Source organism: Oratosquilla oratoria, unplaced genomic scaffold, assembly GCF_046742065.1.
Source record: "Oratosquilla oratoria isolate Oo_2021 unplaced genomic scaffold, ASM4674206v1 SCAFFOLD50, whole genome shotgun sequence".
NCBI lineage: Eukaryota > Metazoa > Arthropoda > Malacostraca > Stomatopoda > Squillidae > Oratosquilla > Oratosquilla oratoria.
Genome location: NW_027467714.1, coordinates 1,352,501 through 1,367,226, shown reverse-complemented (window position 1 = coordinate 1,367,226; position 14,726 = coordinate 1,352,501). Strand labels below are relative to the sequence as shown.

Genomic DNA, 14,726 nt, shown 5'->3' with positions numbered 1-14,726 from the left:
CGTTTTTTCTTTATACCATATATTATTATGCATTTTTTTTTTTTTTTTTTTTTTGTCTACGGTATCTCTAACCCAATTTTCTTTCTCTTTAATTACTTTGATAACTGTGTCTTTGATATTCTCGTGAATTTCTTTAAGAGCTACCTCTTGGCTTTCATGGTAATTTTTTCATTCTTTTCTGAATTGATGTAAGTCTTCCTCTCCTATATTTCGTTTAACCTTCTCGGTCACCGCTTTAATTTGTTTAATTCATTTTTTTTTTTTTTTTTTTTTTTTTTAGATCTTACTGTTGGTGGTATATATATATATTTTTTCATCCTTTCATTTTCACTTTTTACTTTGATTATTTATTTTCTAAATTCACTTACCTCATTATCTATTTCCGCATTTCCTTTGTTGTTCCTCAGTTCTTTGTAGGTTTCGTTGTACTCATTCTTTAGGTGCATGATTTCTTACTTTAGCTCCATAATCTCTTGATTCCATGATCTCATCTCCTTTTCTATATCTATTTTTCTACTCAGTCTTCTGTCATGTTTATCAAATCCAGAAAAAATTCTTCTTCATCATACCAGTAGGAGTCTCTGCTCTTCCAATATTTACGTTGGGTTCAACTCCATCGCCATTTCCTGGTGTGTTTCGATTCATTTTCATTTTCTTTAATATTAATTTTTCATACTACATAAGATCATCACGGGCATCCACAGATATTCCCCTTCCCATTTAATACAAACTAGGTTTCCTGTTATACATACATACATACATACATACATACATTGTTTCTCGAGAGCTCTGGTTGAGACGTCTTGACACTGTGACGATCGACGTGTGTATTTACCTAGTTGTATTTTACGGGAAGGGAAGCTATGCTCGAGGTGTCCCGTTTTCATATCTCGTTTTATCTAAACTATTTTTTAAATTCATATATTGTTTTTGCACACACCACTTTCTCATCTAACTTGTTCCAACTGTCTATTACTCTGTGAGGAAAGCTGTTCTTTTTCACATCTCTTCTATAGCTGTCTTTTTTTATTTTCTTTCCATGTCCTCTTGTATTTCTGTCATCCCATTTTATCAGATTCTCTCTATCAGTAATTTCTATGCCTTTCATGATTCTGTAAATAGCTATCAAATCTCCTCTCCCTCTTCTTTGCTCTAGTGTCTGTAGTTCAAGTTTTGCTAGTCTCTCTTCATATGATAGTTTTGAGAGTGTAGGTGCCAATTTTGTAATTGCTCTTTGTATTCTTTCAAGTTTTTTTTATACATTTTTTTGTACTTGGTGACCATATTGTTGCTGCATATTCCAATCTTGATCTTATCAGGGTGATTAGAATTTTGTTCACCATTTCTTCATCCAGGTATGTAAATGCAACTTTGATTGTTCTTATTAAATTATAGGTTTCTCCAAAAATCTTATTTATATGTTTCTCAGGTGACATATTATTCATAACAATGACTCCCAGGTCTTTTTCATTTTCTACTATTTTTATTCCTTCTTCTCCCAATTTATATGATCCTGTTATTCTATTTTTACTTTTTCCAAATTCCATTATACTACACTTCTTTGTATTGAACTCCATCTCCCACTTTCTACTCCATTCCCATACTTTATTTAGATCTCTCTGTAGTGATTCACAATCTTCTTCCGTGTTCACTTTTTTCAATAGTTTTGCATCATCTGCAAAGAAGCTCATATAGCTTTCAGTTCCATATCATTAATATATATATAGCAAACATTATTGGGGCCAGAACTGTTCCTTGTGGAACACCGCTTATTACTTCATCCCATTTTGAGTGTTGGTCTCTTATCACTACTCTCATTTTTCTTTCTTGCAAAAAGTCTTCCATCCAATTCAGCAGTTTGCCCTGTATTCCTCCTTCAGTTTCTAATTTCTTAAGCAACTTCTTATATGGTACTTTGTCAAAAGCTTTTTTTAGGTCTAGAAATGCACAATCAGCCCATCCATCTCTTTCTCGTATTATATCTATTAGCCTTGAATAGAAACATATTAAATTGGTGACGCATGATCGTCCTTGTCTGAATCCAAATTGTCTTGGATTTAGCACGTTGTTTTTTTTTTCTAAATATTTTACCCATCTATTTTTGACAATTCTTTCACAAATTTTTGCTATTGTACTTGTTAGAGAGACTGGCCTATAGGTGTTGTTAGGGTCTTCTTTATTTCCCCCTTTATATATAGGTACTATATTTGCTTTTTTCCAATCTTCTGGAACTTTACCTTCTTTCAAGGAACTGTTTATTATGCTATGTATTATGTCTGCCACTTCATTCAATGTTGAAGTTTACTTCACACTTTTGACTCCATTCCCAGACTTTATCCAGATATTTTTGTAGTGACCTACAACCTTCCTCTGTACTTGCTCTCTTTAGTAGTTTTGCATCATCTGCAAAGAAGTTCATATAACATTCCACACCTTCATCCATGTCATTTATATATATGGCAAACATTATTGGAGCCAATACAGAACCTTGTGTGATTCCACTTATCATTTCTTCTCAGGTCGAGTTCTTGTCTTCAAGTACCACTTTCATTTTTCTCCCGTTCAAGACATCTTTCATCCATTCCAGTAACTTTCCTTGTACTCCACCTATTGTTTCAAATTTTCTTAGTAGCTTTTTGTGTGGTACTTTGTCAAATGTTTTTTTTTTTTTTTTTTTTTTGTAAATCTAAGAAGGTACAATCAGCCCATCCGTCCCTTTTTTGTATTATTTATATTAGCCTTGAGTAAAAGCAAATCAAGTTTGTGGCACATGATCTACGTCTAAATCCAAATTGTTTTGGATTTTGTATATTATTCTCTTACAAATGTTTAATCTTTCCTCCAAATTTTGTGTATTTTCAATTGTGAATACAGATTTAAAATGTTTGTTCATAATATCAGCCATTTCTACATCACCTATATATTCATTATTCCCCTGACGCAGTTTCACTATTTCATGTTTATCTTTCAGTTTATCATTCACATACCTGTAAAATAGTTTAATAGTTTAGGTTAGTCTTTGTATTTTTATTATGACCTTTTCATAGTTTCTCTTTTCTTCCCTGCGTATTTTTACATATTAATTTCTTAGGTTAATGTATATTTGCCACTTGGTGGTTTTTTTTTTTTTTTTTTTTTTTTTTTTGGTCTTCTTTTCTATCTTTTCAGGGCTTTGTCTCTTCTTTCTTTAGCCTCATTTCGTTTTTTGTTGTACCAACACTTTATGTACACCAGTTTTTGTTTCTCCTTTGGTACGTATTTGTCTATTCCCTCATTATAATTTTCTTTTAACATGTTCCATTTCTCTTCCATCTTTGTTTCTTCATTTAAGAAGTTTTCTCAGTTTGCATTTTGGAAGAATTGTCTAAGTTTCTCAAAATCCGTTTTGTTGTACATTAGTTTTCCTTTTCCATGTTTCTCATTTCTTCTCAAATCAATCCGTTCTTTTAGTTTGAACTCTATTAGTATGTGGTCACTCTTCCCAATTGGTGTCTAGTGTCTACGATTTCAGTCTCTGATCTAAATATTAATCTAGTCTTGACGTTTCTTCATTGTTTCTATATCTGGTATTTTTCTTTACCCATTGAGTCAATGTGTATTTAATTGTCATATCCTGTAGTGTATTTCCCCAAAGGTCTTCTCCACCTTTGACTATCATTTCTTCCCAACATATTTCTTTTGAAATCAAAGTCACCCATAATTACTATGTTTCCTCCTATCAGTAATTCAAATAATGTATTGTTTGTGTCTTCCAAAATTTTGGAATTATCACTATCTGTCTAAGACCGTGTTTTGGGGGCACATATATTACTGAAATTTTTCTACTTTTCATGTCTCTGTTTTCAACTTTAATCATAATCAGTTCCACATTATTTTTTTCTTTCTGTCTTTGTCAGATTTACCCTTTCTTAGTCAAAACATGACTCCTCCACCCTGTTTCTCCTTTCTATTTTTCACCTAATGGTTGTATAGACCTTGTCCAACAATATTTGATGGTAGTGGTCCTTTTAATTTTGTCTCCGCAATTCCCATTATGTCTGGTTTCTCTACCGACAGATACTCGTTTAATTAGCCTAGTCCTGAAATTATGCCGTCTATATTAGTATATATTTCTCTCTCTCTCTCTCTCTCTCTCTCTCTCTCTCTCTCTCTCTCTCTTATTGCGTTTTTTTATGTACCATTTTCTCAGCCTCAGGTCCAATACTCTCTCTCTCGCTCTCTCTCTCTCTCTCAAAAAAAAAAAGTTTTTTCAGTCTTCGTTCTACTCTTGTTTTTTTTTATTATTATTCATTTCTAATTGTCTTTTCTTTCTCTTTATCCTTATCGCTCATTTTTTTTCATACATTTTTGTAATTTTCCCTATCTGCCATTTTTGCTGTTTTTGATAGTACTTCAGCTATCATTTGAGACCTTAGTTTGAGTTTTAGTGGCCTATACTGTTTTCCTCTAAAGTAATGTCCCATTCTGTGTACTTCTATTTATTTGTCCATTATTTGTCCCTCCTTTTGTATCTCTTTCAGAATTGCTCTTGCAATTTCTTTCTCTTCTTTTTATCTTTGGTATCTGTGTACACTATGTTTTTCTTTAACACCATAAACCACAATGCATTTTTTTTTATCAACTGTGTATCTTACCCAGTTTTTCCTTTTCTTTAATTACCGGTACTTTAATTACCGTCTCTTTAGCATTTTCCTCTACCTGTTGTTGTACTATTTCTTTAAAGGTTATTTTCTGATTTTCTTGTTTTAGCTTCCATTGATTCTTTATTTCTAGGAGATCTGTCTCCTTAATTATTTCTCCTATTTTCTCGGTCACTACTTGTATTTGTTCTTTGACTTCTTTTTTCAACGTCTCATTTTTACTCTTATCTTCATTTTTCATTCTTTCGTTATCACTTCTGACCATATCTAATTCATCTCTTCGTAGTTGGTTGATCTCTCTGTATATTGCCCTATATTCATCTTTCAAATCTATTAATTCCTCCATTAAATCAGCAATATCCCGATTTCTTAGTACAGTTTTATATCTGGTTTCTCTTTCCACATCTAAACCTCTACCTAATAATCTTTTTTTTTTTTATCCTAAAAAAAGAAAAGAAAAAAAAAAAAACCACTGGTGTCACACCTTTGAGTTTATTTCGGGGCATCAATCATTTTTTTTTTTTCACCCCTAGCGCTGACTCGACTCTGCTCATGTCCAAACCTCTCTTTTTTCTTCTTTCTTTCTTTTTTTTTCTCCATTTTGCGTACTTAGTACACTCTTTATTTGAAACTTATTTGACCATTACGGTCACTCGATAAACACGACTGCTTCTCTTTCGTAATTACAACTTGGTGTTTCTTTTTGTTGTTATAGAAAAAGCGCTGTACAAGAGCTCGTTTCTAGCCGTTCACCCACCTCCGTTTACGTTTGTGTCTCTCGCATGTGTATTTACCTAGTTGTATTTACCTAGTTGTATTTTACGGGAAGGGGAGCTATGCTTGTGGTGTCCCGTCTTCATATCTCATTTTATCTAAACTATTTTTAAATTCATGTATTGTTTTTGCACACACCACTTTCTCATCTAACTTGTTCCAACTGTCTATTACTCTGTGAGGAAAGCTGTTCTTTTTCACATCGCTTCTGTAGCTGTCTTTCTTGATTTTCTTTCCGTGTCCTCTTGTATTTCTGTCATCCCATTTTATCAGATTCTCTCTATCAATAATTTAATGCCTTTCATGATTCTGTAAATAGCTATCAAATCTCCTCTCTCTCTTCTTTGCTCTAGTGTCTGTAGTTCAAGTTTTGCTAGTCTCTCTTCATATGATAGTTTTGAGAGTGTAGGTGCCAATTTTGTAATTGCTCTTTGTATTCTTTCAAGTTTTTTTTTTATACATTTTTTTGTACTTGGTGACCACATCGTTCCTGCATATTCCAATCTTGGTCTTATCAGAGTGATTAGAATTTTCTTCACCATTTCTTCATCCAGGTATGTAAATGCCACTTTGATTGTTCTTATTAAATTATAAGTTTCTCCAAAAAACTTATTTATATGTTTCTCAGGTGACATTATTCATAACAATGACTCCCAGGTCCCTCTCATTTTCTACTTTTTTTATTCCTTCTTCTCCCAATTTATATGATCCTGTTATTCTGTTTTTGCTTTTTCCAAATTCCATTATACTACACTTTTTAGTATTGAACTCCATCTCCCACTTCCTATGTGTGTGTGTGTGTGTGTGTGTGTGTGTGTGTGTGTGTGTGTGTGTGTGTGTGTGTGTGTGTGTATTTACCTAGTTGTATTTACCTAGTTGTATTCTACGGGAAGGGGAGCTATGCTCGTGGGGTCCCGTTTTCATATCTCGTTTTATCTAAACTATTTTTAAATTCATATATTGTTTTTGCACACACCACTTTCTCATCTAACTTGTTCCAACTGTCTATTACTCTGTGAGGAAAGCTGTTCTTTTTCAGGTCTCTTCTATAGCTGTCTTTTTCGATTTTCTTTCCATGTCCTCTTGTATTTCTGTCATCCCATTTTATCAGATTCTCTCTATCAGTAATTTCTATGCCTTTCATGATTCTGTAAATAGCTATCAAATCTCCTCTCCCTCTTCTTTGCTCTAGTGTCTGTAGTTCAAGTTTTGCTAGTCTCTCTTCATATGATAGTTTTGAGAGTGTAGGTGCCAATTTTGTAATTGCTCTTTGTATTCTTTCAAGTTTTTTTATACATTTTTTTGTACTTGGTGACCATATCGTTCCTGCATATTCCAATCTTGGTCTTATCAGGGTGATTGGAATTTTCTTCACCATTTCTTCATCCAGGTATGTAAATGCAACTTTGATTGTTCTTATTAAATTATAGATTTCTCCAAAAATCTTATTTATATGTTTCTCAGGTGACATATTATTCATAACAATGACTCCCAGGTCTTTTTCATTTTCTACTATTTTTATTCCTTCTTCTCCCAATTTATATGATCCTGTTATTCTGTTTTTACTTTTTCCAAATTCCATTATACTACACTTCCTTGTATTGAACTCCATCTCCCACTTCCTACTCCATTCCTGTACTTTATTTAGATCTCTCTGAAGTGATTCACAATCTTCTTCCGTGTTCACTTTTTTCAATAGTTTTGCATCATCTGCAAAGAAGCTCATATAGCTTTCAATTTCTTCATCCATATCATTAATATATATAGCATACATTATTGGGGCCAGAACTGTTCCTTGTGGAACACCGCTTATTACGTCATCCCATTTTGAGTGTTGGTCTCTTATCACTACTCTCATTTTTCTTTCTTGCAAAAAGTCTTCCATCCATTTAAGCAGTTTGCCCTGTATTCCTCCTTCAGTTTCTAATTTCTTAAGCAACTTCTTATGTGGTACTTTGTCAAAAGCTTATTTAGGTCTAGAAATGCACAATCAGCCCATCCATCTCTTTCTTGTATTATATCTATTAACCTTGAATAGAAACATATTAAATTGGCGACGCATGATCGTCCTTGTCTGAATCCAAATTGTCTTGGATTTAGCACGTTGTTTTTTTCTAAATATTTTACCCATCTATTTTTGACAATTCTTTCACAAATTTTTGCTATTGTACTTGTTAGAGAGACTGACCTACAGTTGTTAGAGTCTTCTTTATTTCCCCCTTTATATATAGGTACTATATTTGCTTTTTTCCAATCTTCTGGAACTTTACCTTCTTTCAAGGAACTGTTTATTATGCTGTGTATTATGTCTGCCACTTCATTCCTGCATTCTTTCAAAATCCAGTTTGCTATTTCATCTGGTCCATGTGATTTTCTGACATCAAGATTACTCAAGTGTTTCAATATTTCATTCTTTGTTACTTCTATTTCTTTCATAAGGGGGACTTTCTCTTTCCATTCAATCTCTTCAGGTTGTATGTTCTCCCTTGTAAACACAGATTTAAAATGTTTGTTCATAATTTCCGCCATTTCAATTTCCTCTGTGTATTCAACTCCCTCTTGTCTTAATTTCTCCAAGTCTTGTTTGTTTTTCAGTTTGTTGTTTACAAATCTGTAGAATAGTTTTGGTTGATCTTTACATTTTTCTATGACATCTTTTTCATATTTTCTCTTTTCCTCTCTGCACGCTTGTACATATTCATTTCTATAACAAGTATATATTTTCCATTTTTCTGGTCTTCTGTTTTTCTTCCATTTGGCCCAGGCTTTGTCTCTTTTGTCTTTTATCTCCCTACAACTTTTATTGTACCAGCACTTTACATATTCTTTTTCTTGTTTTTGTCTTGGGACTTACTTTTCCACTCCTTTTTTATAGATTTTTGTCAAAATATTCCATTTCTCTTCTACTGTTGTATCTTCTTTGTGTATTCTTTCCCACTTTTCATTTTGGAAGAATTCTCTTATTTTATCAAAATTTGCTTTTTCATACATCAATCTTCCTTTTCTATATTGTTAATTTCTTTTCATGTATTTTTTCTCATTTAGTTCTAGTTCTATCAGTATGTGGTCACTTTTGCTTATTGGTGCCTGGTATTCTATCTTTTCCACTATTTCAGGTTCTGATGTGATTATTAGGTCTAGTCTGGATGGTTCTTCATTTCTATACCTAGTATTCTCTTGGATCCATTGTGTCATTGTGTGGTCAGTAATCATCTCAAGTAGAACACTTCCCCATGAGTCTTCTTCCCAGCAGATTTCTTTGCAATTATAGTCGCCCATCATAACTATTCTTCCTCCATCTTCCATTATCTTGTTTAGTGTTATTCTTGTGTCTTCTAACATGCTTTTATGTTCATTCTCTTCCCACGAGGCTGTTTTTGGGGGCACGTAGTTTATTACAAACTTTCTGCTCTTCTTATCTCTATCTTCTACCTCTATCATAATCATCTCTACTCTATTGTTCCCATATGTGACACTCTTCACGCTTATATCCTTCTTAGTCAGGAACATAACTCCACCCCCTTGTTTTTTCTCTCTGTTTCTGATCCAATAATTATATGCATTGTGTCCTATGCTGTTGGGTGGTAGTGGACCATTATGTCTGGATCTTTTTCTTTCAGATATTTGTTCAGTTCATTCAGTCCTGTTATTAATCCATCTATATTTGTGTAGGATACTTTTAACTTTCTGTTATTTCCATTGTATTCTCTGTTTCTTTTGTGTTTCTCCCTGTTATTTTCCATTTCTTCAATTTCATATTCACTACTCTCCAGTAGAATTCTTGTTTTTTTGTCTCCGTTCTGGTCTCGTTTTTTTTCTTAGCTTCATGTCTTTTCTTTATTTCCTCCTCTCTTTCCTCTTTATTCATTTCTCTTTTTATCCATACCTTTTTATATTGTTCACTTGTTGCTAGTTTCCCTGTTTTGGATAAGATATTCTCTGCCGTCGTTTGTGACCTGAATTTAATCTTAATTGGTCTGGTCTTGTCTGTACTACATTTCCCAAGCCTGAATTTCTCTTAGATTTGTTTCATTATTTCTGGCTCATCTTCCTGAACTAATTCTAGTAAATTTCTTACTTTTTCATTTTCCTCTTTGGTTCTTGTGGTTCTATCTGGGTTATGTTTCTCTTCCATTCCTAATATAATTATACATTTCTTTCTATCTGCTAAGTCTCTTACTATATTCTCCTTCTGTCTCATCACTTTAATAACTGAGTCTTCAGTTTGTTCTTTCATTTGCTGTTTGATTATGTCAGTAAATGCAACTTTACTGTTTTCTTGATTTTTTTTTCCAACCCTACTTGTTGTCCTTATTATTCTCCTTTAAGACTTTATTCTCCTCTTTTACTTCTTTTAACTGTTTTTTTTTAATTCTTCAATTTCCTTAGTTAAGTTTTTGTTCGCCTTCTCTAGTTCTTCCAATTTTTCAACCCTCTGCACAATGTTGTTAACGTGACCGAACCTAAGTTCCCAGTGCTCGATCATCTTATCGAGCTTCTCTTCTAGTCTTGTTAATCGGGGGGGGGGGTTGTGTCCCCCCCCACCCTCTTTAAATCCCTGGAAAATATTCTCATCACCTTCTACTGTATTGCTCTTATCTATACTTCTGATCTTTACATTTTTGTTAGACATTTCGTCTTCGCTAAATTGGTCCGGACCTCTTTTGTTTAGATGGCGTCTGCCTGCCTGGGCCAAGTCCTCACCTTCCTCATTTCCCTCCATTTCCCTCAGTAATCCCTCCCATTCTCCTTTTTCCTCACTATCCCCTACACCACGAGCAATTTCCCCCCACCCTGTAAATACAATAGGTACTTCCTTTGCTTCGGGATCCACGAAATTTCACTTTTTCTTCAGAACGTCCTCTAAGCCGTCCGTTCGTTGAAGTGTGTGTGTGTGTGTGTGTGTGTGTGTGTGTGTGTGTGTGTGTGTGTGTGTGTGTGTGTGTGTGTGTGTGTGTGTGTGTGTGTGCGTGTGTGTATTCACTTGGTCTTTGGATCACGTGTTGGACTCGTGATCGACAGCTATTCCCTCCTGGAAGAGAGCTCAGAGCTCGTAAGTCCGATCTATGGGTAATGCTATGACCTTGCACACACACACACACCCAACTCCCCGCCCACGAGAGTCAGAGTAACGACCCGAGGCACAGGGATACCGAAATAATTTCGGCCCTGGGCAGAATTCGAACTGGGTGCTGGGAGCATTTCTGCTTCCCAGTTCAGCGCTCTACCAACTATGCCACCGCGCGTGTGTGTGTGTGTGTGTGTGTGTGTGTGTGTGTGTGTGTGTGTGTGTGTGTGTGTGTGTGTGTGTGTGTGTGTGTGTGTGTGTGAGTGTGTGTGTATGTGTATTTACCTAGTTGTATTTACCTAGTTGAATCTTGCGGGAGAAGAGGTATGCTCGGAATGACCAGCTGTTGTATCTTTCCGCATCCAGCTTATTTTCAAAATTATGTATAGTTTTAGCACTCACTATTTCCTCTTTCAGTTTGTTCCAGATATCTATTACTTTGTATGGAAAGCTATTCTTTTTCAGATCTCTTCTCTAAATGGTTAGCAAATCACCTCTTTCTCTTCTTTCTTCTAGGGTTGGTAATTTTAGTTTGTCCAATCTTTGTTCGTATGTCAAATTGCAAATTGTTGGTGCCATCTTTGTCGATGGTCTTTGATTTTTTTTTTTTTTTTTTTTTTTTTTTTTTTTTTTTTTTTTTTTTTTTTTTTTTTTACTAGGTGTCCATGCAGACGCTGCGTATTCCAATTTTGTCATTTACATATCTGTAAAATAGTTTGGGTTCGTCTTTGCATTTGTCTGTTATATCTTTTTCGTAATTTCTTTTTTCCTCTTAACGTATATCAACATATTCATTTCTCAGTTTGATGTCTGCCATTTGGTCTTTTTTTTTTTTTTTAACCTTTTCACATCTTTTCCAGGCTATGTCTCTTTTATCTTTAGCATCACTATACTTTTTGTTATACCAACACTTACGTAAGCCCTTTTAATTTTTTCTTTTCTTCTCTTTTTTCATATTTCTGATATACCTTTTTTTTCTCAGATCCAGCACTATTTTTTCTTTTCAGTCTCCAATCTTCTCTATTTCTTTTCTTAGATTTATTTATTAGTGCCCTATCTTTCTCTATTTCCCCATCGTTCATTTCGTTTTTTATCCACACGTTTTTGCAATTTCCACTGCTAGTTTTGCCGCTTTTTGATAGTATCTCTTCAGCTATCATTTAAGTACTTAGTTTTATTTTCATTGGCATATAATTTTTTTCTTTGTAGTATGTACCCATACTATGCACGTCATCGATTTCCTTATCCAACTCCTGACCCTCGCCTGAACCGCTTTCAGTATTTCCTTCGCAATTTCTTTCTCTTCTTTTTCTTTTTGGTATTTATGTACACTATGTTTTTCTTTGATACTGTAAACCACAATGCACTTCTTTTCATCCATTGTGTCTCTCGCCCATTTTTTCTTTTCTTTTATTACCTTAATTACTGTTTCCTTCGCATTCTCTTCTACCTGCTGTTGTACTATTTCTTTGAAAGAGATTTTTTTTTTCGCGTTCCTGTTTCCACTGATTTTTTTTTTTTTTTTTTTCAAATATGGTCTGTCTCTTTGATTGATTCTCCCATCTTTTCGGTCACTGCTTATAGTTGTTCTTTGACCTCTTTCTTTAGTTCTTCGTTTTTGTTTCTATCCTCATTTTCCTTTCTTTCATTTCCTCTTTTAACCATACTTAATTCACTTTTTAGATGATTTCATTCTCTGATTATTTCCTCGTTGGTTCTGCGCAAGTTTGACATCTCTAATTGCAAAGCTCTATGGTCTAATTTCAAATCTATTAATTCATCTGCCAAGTCGTTGATGTCTCGATTCCTTAGTGCCCTGCTAATCCTAGTATCTCTTTCCGTGTCCATATTTTTTTCTATTACTCCCCTTTCCCTCTGAAATCCCGAAAAAAAATATTATCATACCTCTGAGTCGTCCTCGGAGTGACGTTTATATACGTTCTCTTAGGGAATACTCCCAGTGGTGACTCCACTCTACTCATGTCTAATTCTCTCTCTGTTGGTTCGTTGATTGTTTTTCTTCTTTACTTTCCTCCATTTTGTGCTAAAACTATAGTTATTTAAGTACTGGATTATATACCTTACCGGTCACTGAGAACACAACGCTACATCTCGAAAGACAACAACAATGCAAATAGCGATCACAACTTATATTCAAACTGCTAATAAATTTTAGAATAGACACTTGTGTATCTAAAATACCCGATTTTAGTAAAGCTCAGTTCATAGGATTACGTCAGGAGCTTCAGCTTACAGATTGGGAGGCAAAATTAAGCTAAAGACCTGTAGATCAGATGTGGGAAATATTTCAAAATAAGCTTAATAAGATGATTCATAATTACATCCTGTTTAAGGACAAACGCCCCCCAAATTAAAATGGCCCGACAAAGAAACTGAAAAAAGTATTGCTAAAAAGAGACAGGCTTTTAAGAAATGCAAGTACTTGGGTGCACCTAATGACTATCAAAGTTATGTGATAATACAGGGAGATTTAAAAAAGACAATAAAAAAACGAAAACGACAATACGAAATGAATATCGCTGATAAATCCAAAGAATTCTATAGTTACATTAGAGACAAAAAGGTTATTAGGAATCACATTGGCCCACTATTATCTACTGACGGTCAACTAGAGTATTCAAACGAAGGAATGTGTGATTTTTAAACAACTATTTTAGCTTAGTATTTGTAAACGAAACACCTCAAAGTGAACTCCAAATTGAAACTTGTGAAAAGTCTAGGGTGAACTTACTACAATAAATAAAAAAATAAATAAAAAAATAAATAAAAGGTGTATAGAAAAACTCAAAGTTAATAAAACACGCGGTCCTGATGGTTGGTATCCAAGAATCTTAAAGGAAATGAAAAATTACATTGTTGTTCCATTAGAAATAATTTTCAAGAAATCCATCGTATCCGGAGATGTCCCAAGAGAATGGAAGCTAGCTAACGTTACTCCCATATTCAAAAAAGTGACAAAAAGAAACCAAATAACTACAGGCCTATAAGTTTGACTTCAATCGTAGGAAAAAGGATGGAAACTATCATCAGAGATGCTATCGAACATCATTTAGAAAGTAACTGTTTGATAAATGATAGCCAGTATGGTTTCAGACGGAAACGTTCTTGTGTGACTAACTTACTCGAATTCTACAACACAATCATCTCGTATTATGATAAAAGAAACAATATAGATTTAATATATTTAGACTTTGCAAAAGCTTTTGACACCGTCCCACACGAAAGGCTACTTACTAAATTAGCTTCACTTGGATTAAGTGGTAGCCTATTAGGTTGGACTAGATATTGGTTGAATGATTGAATTATTTTTTTTTTTTTTTTTGAAAACCTTCTTGATGGAAAACTGTTACGAGTGTAGTTCCTCAGGTTTTCGTTCTTGGGCCACTTCTATTCGTAGTATATATAAATGATATAGATCACTTACTAAAATCTATTGTCTCCAAATCTGCTGCTGATACAAAATTGTGCTAATGGCAAATGATCACTTAAATCAATTAGATATTCAAGAAGATTTAGATAAATTACAGCAATGGTCTGAAAAGTGGCTAATGAAATTTAACACAAGTAAATGTAAGGTTATGCATATACGTAAAAATAACAGTAAGGACGATTACAAGTTATTTGGAAATTCGTTAACAAAAGTGGATAGTGAGAAGGATCTCGGCGTAATTATCAGTAACGATCTCAAATCATCTAAGCAGTGTATTTCAACCTCTGAGAAGGCAAATAAGATTCTAGGACTGATTGTGCGATCTTTTGACTTCAGAAGTCCATCTCTCATTAACAAGCTATATAAATTGTTAGTTCGTCCACATTTGGAATATGCTGTTTCCATATGGTCACCGAATCTCATAAACATTGACAGATTGGAAAAAGTACAACGGCGAACCACAAAACTGATTCCAAATATAAAAGATAAATCATTCGAAAATCGACTAAAATGTATTAATCTGGTTTCCCTTTAAAAAAAAAAAAAAAAAAAAAAAAAAAAAAAATTACACTCAGAAGTGACTTGAAAGGGGATTGACATCAAAAGTGACTAAATTTTTACACTGAATGAGAATCGGAAAATATTCAAACTGTCAGGACAAAGATTCAATTTGGAAGTGGGTAGAAACAACTTCGCCAACCGTGTAGTTAATGAATGTAATAAACTTCCTGTAGAGGCAGTGCAATGTACTTCAGTTCGAAGCTTTAAGATTCGTTTAGATAAACATCTAAGC

The 14,726-nt window shown here is 33.9% G+C and overlaps 1 protein-coding gene across 5 annotated transcripts in view; it reads right to left on the bottom strand.

Annotated features, from left to right (window-relative positions):
* The window catches only part of LOC143023531 (caspase-8-like), a 133,189-nt gene that overhangs the window by 53,727 nt on the left and 64,736 nt on the right, over positions 1-14,726 (bottom strand). The window lies entirely within an intron of this gene.